At 46.2% G+C, this 11,810-nt stretch overlaps 1 long non-coding RNA gene across 1 annotated transcript; it reads left to right on the top strand.

Annotated features, from left to right (window-relative positions):
* Positions 1–3,154: 3,154 nt before the first annotated feature.
* On the top strand, positions 3,155–9,125 carry LOC102554736 (uncharacterized). Its single transcript, XR_001837721.3, has 3 exons — positions 3,155–3,840; positions 4,233–4,327; positions 4,801–9,125. It is a non-coding gene; the product is annotated as an uncharacterized LOC102554736 (long non-coding RNA).
* Positions 9,126–11,810: the final 2,685 nt, after the last annotated feature.

Here is an 11,810-nt window from a genome sequence, read left to right as displayed (position 1 = left end):
CTTCCAGAGGACTTGGGTTCGATTCCCAGCATCCACGTATCAGCTCAGAACCACAATCCAGAAAATGGAAAACTCAATCCAGAAAGTGAGAGATTTCTTGCTTGGTTTGAAGTAGGTGAATCCACTTCTAGTCTGGACCTATGACGTGGGAAGACACACGCCATTAACCCAGACCTTGAAGTGAGAAGACACGCCTTTAATATGGGCCACACCTTTTGCTGGACATCTATATAAGGAGAGAGAAGAAGAAAGCTTTTGCTCTTTGCCTTTTTGCCCTCACCTTGCTAGCACGTCCATCCCTTCACTGGCAGGAGAGCCTACGTGTTTGAGATCCCAGCATCTACTGAAGAGCAACTGAGGCATCCCGCTTTGTGAACTGAACACTACTGGATTCTTGGACTTTGCGTCCACAGCCAGCCATTGTTGGATTAGCTGGATGGCAGCCTGTAAGTCATTCCAATAAATCCCCTTTATAATATTAGAGAAAGATGCACTCTAAACTTTGTTACTTTAGAGAACCCTGAAAGAATATGCGAATCCAATCCCAGGGGATCTGTCGCCCTCCTCTGACCTACGAGGGAACTGCAAAGGCAAAACATTGACACAAATAAAAATAAAATGTAAATTAGTCTAAAAGCTATTTTTCACTGAAGAAGCTAAGGTGGTTGTTTGAGGAAATAAACCTAGTTCACAGCTAGTAGTTGAATAATTTGTTTTGGGTCAGTTCCTTCGTAATATTAATGTAAGTAGCCATTTGTGTAAAAATTCATCCTGAGCAATTGTCCTTTGCTTTGAAACAGAAAGCAGAAGAAAGACAGACTTTGTTTTCTGCTATTTACGTAGAACAGACAGATGTCAGGAGCAATGTGGATGAAATATTGTAAATTCTGCCAGGGAGAACAGAAAGAGTCACAAAGAGGAAAGGAATTCTCCCGTCGAGGAATCCCGTTCAACGTTGTCTCACGAACTGGCTCAAAATGCACAGGCTTCCCGGGAAATGAAAGATTGAGGCGTTTTATGCGCAGATCTTAGTGGGGGCAAAATCTCTTGATGACAAAGACCTTTGTGTTTGAAGAGGTCTACTGGCTCTGACATAGAAAACACATTTTGAAATATTTGCATTGCTTTAGGAAGTTGTTGAGTTTTGTGATTCAAGAAAGAAAGAAAAGGAACTTGGTTATTACTCTAAAGCTGTGTGAATGGAGTCTGTGTAAGGCAGAACACCAGCTCTTACAGGAGGCCGCCTTCTACTTGATCTGAAGTGGGATTTCTGTCAACTCCACAGGCCTTACACAGAGAGAGGCAGCACCTTCTGCCCCACCCTGCTCAGTTCAGAAGACACTGGTAGCGTCATTTAAGCACTGAAGCAAATAACACAGCGTACTGCAAGTCAGAGGAGCTTAAGTGGGACTCCAACTAATCTTTTTTAAGGTAAAGATTTGCTGTTTATTATTGTCGTGTCGTTGGTTGTTTTGAAACAGGGTCTCTCTATGTAACCTGGAACTCATTATGTAGATCAGACTGGTTTCAACTCACAGAGATCCTTTCAGGTGCTAGAATCAAAGGAGGACAGTACCATGCTTGGCTCGCTCATTTTTAATTTTATGTGTACTTGTTTGCCTGCAGGTGTGTCTGTGCACCTGCCGGAGCTGCACTCAGAGGCCAGAAGAGGGTGTCCAATCTCTTCTTAGAGCTGGAGCCGCAGACAGCTGTGAGCTGTTCTGTGGGTGCGGGGAATAGAACTCTGGGCCTCCGGAAGAGCAGTCCTTACTCTTATCCACTGAGCCATCTCTCCAGCCCCAGATTCTACTTAATCTTAAGGACAAGTGTCATCTGAGTCCCCTTACAAGAAGTGTGCAAACTAATGGATCTCATAGAAAAGAGAGTAAAACGGAAATAAGGGGGGAGTATAGAGTTTCAGTTATACAGGATAGCAATTTCTAGAAGTCTACTATGAAACACTGTGCTTATTAACAGTTTTAAATTCTGCTCTTAAAACTTACTAAGATGGCAGATTTCATGCCAAGTGTTTACACCATGAAAAATAGTTCGAGCAGAATAGTTTCAGATAGAAAATGGTTAGATGAAGTTATTAGCTGTACAGAAGACTTGTTCTTAATCTTACTGGTGTAAAGGGATAGACCTTTGGGGCAGTAAAGAATCCCACGTACTTGGACCCCCCAAAGGTCTTGTTCTATGAGGCCCTAACTTGTGTGGCTGCTTAATTTCTTCAAAACTAAAATTACATGTTTCGATTTACATTATTTTTGGTGAGGGCTATCTTTCATAATAACCATTTTACCTAAAAAATTAAAACCTCCATTGTTTTTCTTTTTAACGGTTTCCCTTTGATATGGGACAATGGCATCCATAGAGTCTTCCTGTTCCTCTTTCTAATATTTGAAGGTATCACAGGACAGTGAACAAAAAGAAACTGGACACAGTTCAGATCGTAAAAGGCTTAACAGAGACATTAGTGTTATGTGGCCGCTCAAATATTTTCTAATCCCAAATGAGAACTTCCTTATTTATACTAAAAGAAAATGCCTGGTCTTTGAAAGATCTGAGAAACACTTGGATTTTGTTTGGGGTTGTTGTGGTTTGGTGTTTTGTTTTGTTTTGTTTTTCGTCGCCCCACCCCTCCCCTCCAAAGCTTCTGAGTCCTGGAAGAAGGCGGAAGCGTGGAATCAACGTCTTTGTGCATGGGCTGAACTGAATCAAGCAAACATTGTTGTAATCATTTGCGCAGTGACAGATCAATTAGGCAGAGTCCAAGGCACAGCACAATGTTTATGGCCCTCCTCCTTCCTGGAACAGTGCAAACCACCGCCTGGCAGACAGCCTGAGACCGGTTGCTTTCCTAAGTAAACTGACCTTTTCTTTGGCTTGGAGTATCAGTTAAGCTAGCCATAGATGAGGCTGTACAACGTGCAGGGAACCATAGCGACAGAGCACACGGTACCGCGGCCACATTCTGCAACAGCACCAGGACCATCGCCAAGGTGGTCCTAGGCCCAGATTCTCTACTGATTTATCAGCCTCGCAATTTATTGAGTTCTTGCAGCAGGCCAAGCACCGCTCTAAGTATTTTGTCATTAATGATCCACTCCACCTTTATTTTTTTTTTATTGTTATCCTCTTTCCTGGTTCCCCCTCTGAAAACCCCCTATCCCATCCTCCCTCCCCCTGCTTCTATGAGGGTGCTCCCCCACCCACCCACCCACCCACTCCCGCCTCACCCCCTACCATTCCCCTACACCGGGGCATTGAGCCTTCATAGGACCAAGGGCTTCCCCTCCCATTGATGCCAGATAGGGCCATCCTCTGCTACATATGCTGCTGGAGCCATGGGTCGCTCCACATCTACTCTTTGGTTGGTGGTTTAGTCCCTGGGAGCTCTGGAGTATCTGATTGGTTGGTATTGTTGTTCTTCCTATGGGGTTGCAAACCCCTCCAGCTCCCTCAGTCCTTCCCCCAGCTCGGTCTTTATTTAAAACCCATGTTGTGGATGCTGCTGCATTCCTCGCCTGACAGACAAGGATGTTGATTTTTCAACAGCTTTCAGCTTTCCTCAGTTTTATCCCCAAAATGAACAACAAATACCGCTTTACAAATTTCGTACTATAACATTATACCATCGTTTCTAGTGAATAAACACTGAGAAAACTTAATTTGTAATCAGTACTGCCCCCTCCCCCTTTGAGTTAAAACACTTCAGCTTGTGTCTTATTTGAATTTTTTGTTTGTTTGGATTAAAGGCTCTGTGTCACTGCCACCTGGCCTTGAATTTCTCAGGATGACCTCCCCCATTGCTGGCACAGGAGGCGCTCAGTCAATACGGTGAGTTTAATGAATGAGTGAATTTAATGGAAGGGGAAGAACCATGCAGTTATCTGAGTCAGAGTTGCCTCTTGTGAAATTATAATCTGGAAATGTAATTCCTCAAAGAGAAGTGGAAAAGACATATCAGAAGCGGTTGCAATTTAAGATACAGGTATAACATTATATCCCTGGAAAACTCAAAGTATTTTCAAATGCTTCTACACAGCCTAGCTGTAAGATACTTGGAACTTGGGTGGACAAGTAGATCCAAAACAAAGTGCAGTCCCTCTGTCCTCTGCCTCTGTCCCCCAGAGTCCATGTCTTCTCTGCTTGAATTCATGGGCCAGGCAGACTAACTCATGAGCTTGCATGAAAGATAAAAATCTGATCACACATTGTTTAAATCTCAGCCCGAATCCAGATAAAGCACACCAAGCCAACCGGGTTCCACATGGAGAGATTTAATGAGAGAAGAGGAGAGAAGAGGAAAAGAGGCCAGCCATGGGTACGTGGGGGGAAAGGGGACGGGGACAGAGAAGAGGGGAAGATCAGGGAAGAACAAAGAGCAAGAGAGGGTAAGAGGGAGAGGAGGGGGCAAGCAGCCCCCTTTATAGTCAGACACAGCTGGTTGTTGCCAGGCAACTGTGGAGCAGAGCATACCTGGCTGTTCCCAGGTAGCTGTTGGGGGTAGAGCTTAGACAGAATACCCACTCGCATAGTTTTAAGATCTAGGGAAATGAGATGCCTGCAGAATCATGGCTTTTGGGAAGAGACAGAGTCTCCGGGGGAGGCAGAGGAGGCTTCCCAGAGTCAGTAACAAATGCTATATCAGCCAAGCAGCAGGAAGGAGTGCCTGGCGGTGGGGACAAAGGCATTCTCTACGGAAAGACCTGATAGTGAGGTCAAGAAGAAAGATACAGCAGTGAAGCCCATCTCCTAAATAATGCCTTCATTTTCATTTTTCTCTGTACCAAGAAGCTGAGGCTACAGGGAGAGGTGGCAGCCAGTCCTACAGAGCCTCACAGGTCAGGCTTCGGTTCAAACTTCGAGCAGCTTTCACAACGCAGAAAAATCGCTCCTGATGTAGGTGATCACTATCTGTGTTTGTCCAACAAGCACTATGTCCACCAAAAATATTTTGAGGACAATAGCTTACCAAGACTGATCAAGGAAGCAAAGTTTAAAATAAAAAGATAAATAGTTCTTCAAGCACCTAGATAAAATGACAACTAAAAGTCGATTCCTCCTCCGTGTCTTCCTTTCTCTCGTTTCCTCTTTAACTCTTCTTGTTTCCCTGTCTCTCTTTCCCTCCAGTACGGGAGGCATCAGAGTCCATCTGTGCTGGGGGACCTAGGGAGCCCTGCTGGGAGCAGGAAGGGTGCTGAGGCTGAGAAGGACAGCCAGGCAGGAAGGAGCACAGTCCAGGGAGGAGGAGGACTTGCAGATGGAGAGATGTGTTGGGGGAAGTTTGAAGATTTATCAGACCGCAAATAATTAAATTGGTCGAATACATAAATAAAGGCATTGTTGATAATGAGCGCCAAGTTTCACTGTGATGGAGAATGTACCCGTAAACGTGTCCAGTCAGAAGTCCTGACTAATCCTAAAGCATTAGATTAGACTCTAATAGAATCGGTGTGAATTACAGATCCAGCGGGTATGTCTTTCTTACATTGTCTTGTTGTCCTTTGTTTTTTGAGACAGGCTGGCCTAGAACTCATGAAGGATTCCAGGCTGACTTCAAACTCACTCTAACTCTAATCCTCCTGCTCTAACCTTTCAAGCGAGTGCTAAGATGATAGATAGGTGTGAGCTTTTTCTTTTCCCTCCCCCATTCTTTCTTGTTTCTTTTCTTCTCTCTTTGGTCTTTTCCTTTCTTCCTTGCCCTCATTAATGAGTCATCTAGTGGCCAAAACCAAATGGGACTCCATTAGTCATAAGAGCATAATTCACCCCAAACCTGTCTTCCACTTACTGCCAACTAATGAAACCATACACTGAGCTGGAGGGCTGCTTTGGTGGTTAAGAACACAACACTGGCTGCTCTTCCAGAGGATCCGGGTTTGACTCCCAGCATCCACATGACAGCTCATAAGGGGCTGTGCCTCCATCCTTTTCTAGCCTCTGAGACACACAGACATACAGTCAGAACACCCATATACATAATGTTTTTAAGTTCACAATGAGGAAGAACAGGAAATCATGAACAGCGAGGCGTGAATGAAAAAATGTTCCTTACTGAGGGACCTGCATCCTTTGAGAAACACTTTCAAGCCATAAAACTTGCATTTACTGATGACTTAAACTAACATACACTTATTACCGTCTTACTGTGTTTGAGGTTCTGTGTTCTTGCCTGGCACAAAGGCCTGTGATGAACTGTGTTGATTCTGTCCTTGGGAGGAAAACACAGCACAGTGAGTGTCCCTATCCCTTCTCTCTCCTCCCTCTTACTTCCCTCCAAGTGCCCATGGCCAACCTCCTTTCCTCCCTTCTTCTACTCTTCTTCTCTCATTAAGCCTCTCTACGTGGAACCATGTTAGCTTGGTGTGCTTTGTCCCGGTGTGGGCTGAGATTTTAAACCCTAACAGTGGGGGCCCATATGAAGAGATTGATCTCCCCGTGCCTACATGGCCTGGCACCCTGCCACTGCTGACCTCGGGGCAGAAGATAGGCCTTTTCCACCGCATACCTCCACCACCTGTCAAGGCTCGAGCATGCACCACCCAAGATCGCTGCAGCACGTCCCGCCATTGAGTTCCACTCTTACATTCACTGCTGCTTCTGTGTGCACCACCCCAATTCGATTGCAGCTGCTGCCTCTGCTATGCCATCTACACATCCGACCACCACCACCACCACCTGCTGGCTTCCACCACATGAGTTGCTGCTTCAGCTGGCCCACATGCAGACTTCTGCATGAGCCGCTGCCCTCTGCGGTTCACCACGTGGTGCCAGCTCTTGCTGCTTAGACAGGCCCGCCCCAACCACACGGTTCCTCTTTTCCTGCTACCAGACTGCAGCTACAGTCTCTTCACAAACACCGGCTGATTGGTAGGTATATTCCGGTTGGCAAGGAGGACCCTGATTTCCCAGATAAAGTCTGGCCAGCTTTTCTGAGATTACGGGAATTTTCTTGATCATTGAGTGGAGTTTCCCTCAAAAGTGGTTCCTCGCTCCCCTCCTGCTCTGGGCTCTCACAGCCAACAACAAAAAAAAAAATCCCAGGCCTGGGTAGGAACGCTTTCTTGTGTGTCTGGGACCCATCGTTTATAGCTGCCAGGAGTCTAATCCACGACTCAAACACCAGGCGTGGCAGAGTATTACCATTACCATTAATTTCTCCTGGGACGCTGGTGAGATTTAATTGGTGACTTCCTCCAATGGGAAATTCGAGGTCTTCGACCGTACCCCCAAATTCACCGTCAGGATGTCTTTTAGAGAATTTCAAAACTTCAAAATTAACACCTCACCTGAGGACATCAAAATTGATACACCTATGCAGTATTCATTAGATAATGTTCAAAATGGCCGCATAATGGCACTCCTTTTTCACTGAATGAACTTTCTCAAATAGAAAGCAGACTGGGTTCCTATACCTCTAATTCATTCACTGTTATTAAAGAGTTCCAGTACATTACCCAATCTTACAGCTTGACCTTTCATGATGTGCATATGGTCCTTACTAATAATTTACTTCCTGAGGAACACCGGCAAGTTTGGGAGCAGGACAGTCTTAAAACCAGTGAATTTTGAAAAAACTACAAGAGGTCATCCAGGAAGAAACAGGAAAACCCACCCCAATCTTTAGAACGCCTTACAAAGGCTTTATTGCAATACACTAATCTAGACCTGGAAAACCCAGAAGGTAAACAACTTCTGATGAACTATTTCTTTTCCCAAAGGGACAAACTTAAAAAGCTGGAGAGGGGGTCCCTAACCCCGCAGGCAGAAATTTTGGCGCTGACCTTCAAGGTGTACCATGGGAGAGATGGGAAGGCTTGCAGACAAAAGCACCTTATGCTGGTAACGGCTGTCTGACCAGCCTCAGCCACTCCCTGGAACTCCTGGTCTTCTAAGGCTAAGAGACCACCAGGCTCCTGCCAAAAATGTGGTCAAGAAGGTCACTGGGCAAGGGCTTGCCCTAACTTCTGAAAACCAAGGGTCCATGTCCTAGATGCCATCAAGAGGGACACTGGGCTGTCGATTGCCCTCATGTTGTGCAGGACAGGGGGACATCATGCCCAGATAACCCTCCAGAGGATCTTCTAGGCTTGGCTATGGATGACTGAAGGGTCCTGAGTTCCCTGGACCTGACCACTGCCATTTCCAGCAGGGAGACATTATGGTATGTGGGTAGCCCATCTCCTTCCTCTTGGACACCGGGGCCACTTACTCCTAATGGCGTTTTGGGGACCCATTTCTTTCTCCCGATTCCCCATTGTCGGGGTAAGGGGTAACCTAACTTTCCTCACCAAACCCTACTGCTTAGTTTCAATTTTAGGGGTGTACCTCCCACTCATTCCTTTTTGGTGGTGCCGACATGCCCTGTCCTCTTATTGGGAAGGGATCTTCTAGCTAAGTTGGGAGCCTTTATTTCCTCTGCTCTACCCATTTGCCTAAAACCAAGCTCGCCTGCACTCCTCTGCTTCTCCTAGCCAGCCAACCTACTAACACGGACATGTTGCTTCCTTTACCAGCTTTTCAGGTAGACCTCCCTGAGTCTGGGAGGTCCAGAACCCCTCTGTTGCTAAACAGTCTTTCCAAATAGGATCTGGAAACTGTCTTAACTGTCCTTTTTGTCATGACAAACAGTTTTAAGACACCCAGGACACTTTCTACAGGACAAATTCTTCCTTCTGCTCCACAAAAAGCTTATCTTAAAGAATGTTCATGTTGTTAACTCATGTTGTTATCTCTCTTGTAAACTTGTAAGTTACAGGAAACCCTCTCAGACCTATTGTTGTTGTTAAAATCTCCTTGTTGCTAAATATGGGCCCACGCCCGTCCAGATAGAGCACACCAAACCAACACAGTTCCACGTGGAGAGATTTAATGGGAGAACGAGACAAGGGGAAGGATCGAGAGAAAGAAGAGGAAGAGAAGGAGGGCAGAAGAGGGCTGCCTTTTATTTGGAATGTGAGGTAACTACTCCCAGATGGAGGTGGGAATTAAACTAAAGGAATACTGGGAATGTACGGCCGTTGCCGTGGCAACAGTGACCAACCGGTGTCGCTGTTGGAGGTAAAGGCAATTCCTGATACCAACATACTTCCCTTTTTCTTAGCATAAAAAGAAGGGGGGGGAAGGGAGGGGGAAGCTGATGGTGAAAGGGAGAGAGGGGCACTGTGTCTCAGGCTACTTCCTACTGTCTTGGGGTGTCATCAGTGTCGGGGTACCACTGACTTTCACCATCAGGCTCCTCTTGGTAAATGTTCGCATCCGGCCCCTCAGTGGACAGCAGCTGGTAATCCTGTGACAGGAACTGATTAGTAGTTTGATTTGTACCTGTCGTTGAAGGAATGTAGAGACAAGATTAACAAGGCAGGGAGTGAATAGTAACGCCAGAAAGATGACTAGAAAGGGTGTTACAAAAGGGAGTCTCCACTTCCCTATAGGGTTTTCGAAAGTCCAGGAACTGGAGGCCTCACGTTCCTTGAAATTCTGCATGTCCGATTGAAGCTCCTGGGCTTTATTTCTCACTATCCCTGATTGGTTGCCATAGAGACGGCATTCTTCTTGGAGGAACAGGCAAAGACCACTTTCCTTGGCTGTCAGGACATCCAACCCCCATCAGTTCTGAAGCATCACAGCTGCTAAAGAATCAATCTGTTTCTGGATGTAAGCATGGTTTCAGACACTTTCTGAAAACCGTTGTCAAGCTCGTAAGTGAACTTATCATATTGGGTCACGGAAGTAGTTATCCCTACAACCCCAGTGCCAGCAGCACCTGTGGCTACTCCTGCGGTGACCAAGAGTGGCACGACCTGAACTGCCCTCTTACGTTGGGCAGCTATCATACCTACTACTGGGATTGGCAGGGGCTCGTTTCCCTGGGTTACCCCTAGTTCAGGGAAAAGGAGCACCAACGTGCAAACTCTTGACCAGGAGGATTGACGTGTTTTGGACTGCAGGGCATTGTGGCAGAGATGGGGTATCAAGGGTTGTGGTTCTATTGCAGTCTAGGGAGCCTAGCGCTCCCTAGACTAGAATGTGTCCCAGAGGTTTTAAAAGAGTTTGCCACACCAAAAGGAGAAGTAGAGGAAAGGTATGGAGTTGTGGCGACATCAGAGTCAGGGCAGCTGACAAAGGGTGAGGTAAAGTTATCGGGTTGTATCACTGGAAAAGCTGTAAGTGGTCACTGTGAGTTAGTTCCTTAGGGACGCATAGCCAGCAATCTTTGAAGCGACCGTGTCCGGTGACATTAAAGAGTTGGTATGCTGAGGTCAAGGTCTGGAGCAAAAGGTGGAATGACAGGTTGGTGTCATTTATGAGGGGGGATGTTAAAGAGTTAAAGGACTTCGGAGGAGTGTTTGATTACCTTCCTGATATCTAGAGGTTGGACAGTTGAGACATATTTTCTCTGAATGTGGATAGTGCTTATTGGAATCCCGGCTTGATTTTTCTAGTAGAGCTTACCAACAACTCCTGTCTCCCACCTGGGATTCCATAGATCTCCTATGTAGAAGAAAAGTGTCTTGCGTCATTGATAGAAGTGATTGGTCCGTGATCCTAGCATATGTATTTGATAAGACCAATATTGGCAGCCCCCGTATGTGTCTGGCCATGTTTTACAATCATCTTTTGTCTGGTCAATGAGAAAGCAAGAAAAGAGATCAAAATATTTAGATGGGATAACTGATACAGGGATGACAGCAATGTGGATTGGTTCCTGGCACCCGACCACGGAGCAGTTTCAGGACGCTATTTGGAAGACTGTTTGTTATCTGTGGGAGTTTCTTGAACCTCAAATTTCCAGATGTATGGCCTACTCTGGATAGAAACAAGCAGCAAGGAGAGGATGAGAAGCCCATGTCTAGTCCAGTGGTGTTGAACCCAGCTGGTGAAGTAGAGTCTCATTTTCTGGAGTTGGGGACAAGGTGGGTCTCGATGTCTTCTGGAGCTTAACAGAGCATGGTCCTTTAGGTTCGATGTGTATGAAGAATGTTTAGGAAAAGGGGTAAAAGGTTTGAGGTGGGAAAGGTGGACCCAATGAGGGAATCCCTCCAATTTGGCAGCTGTAGATGTCACGAGAATCACCTTAAAAGGGCCTGCCATTTAGGGGAGAGGGGTGAGGGCTGATGATCTGGGGGTGGGGGGGGATAGCAGAACTTGATCTCCAATGTTGATAAGCAGTGGACAAGGGACAGCATGTGGCCAAGGTAGATGGTGGTCAGCAAAGTTCCATAGGAGAGAACGAAGGTGACAAAGCAATGGGGAAAGTAGATGATCTGGGAGGGGAGAGCATTTAGGTGAAAAGCCAGGGGTTAGGACTGGGAGTCCATACACGAGTTCAAAAGGTAAGACTTGAAGAGGTCAAGTAGGGAGAGCTCTTTGTCTGAAGAGAGCCAGAGGTAAGAGTTTTACCAAATCTAGATGGAGATCCTGTGACAGCTTGACAAGAGTAGTTTTTAAAGAGCAGTTAGTTCTTTCTACCTTTCCTGATAATTGAGGGTGGTAGGGAATGTGGAAATGCCAGGAGGTGTCTAGGGCCTTAGCCAGAATTTGAGAGATTTGGGAGGTAGACTCAGGACCATTGTCTGATTGGAGGGAGGCTGGGACACCAAATCGGGGGATGATCTCTTGGAGGAGGAGATCAGAAACTGTCTGAGCCCTTTTGTTAGTTGTGGGAAATGCCTCTATGCACCCTGAGATGGTGTCTACCAAGACCAGGAGATACTTGGTACATTTGACAGTGGGCATGTGGGTGAAGTCAAGTTGCCAGTAGGTTCCAGGAAAGGAGCCTCTGTCCTGGTGGGTAGAGAAGG

The sequence above is a fragment of the Rattus norvegicus genome, chromosome 4 (genome assembly GCF_036323735.1).
Source record: "Rattus norvegicus strain BN/NHsdMcwi chromosome 4, GRCr8, whole genome shotgun sequence".
Classification (NCBI taxonomy): domain Eukaryota; kingdom Metazoa; phylum Chordata; class Mammalia; order Rodentia; family Muridae; genus Rattus; species Rattus norvegicus.
Note: the sequence above shows the minus strand (reverse complement) of the source record. Positions and strands in the feature narration are given on the sequence as shown.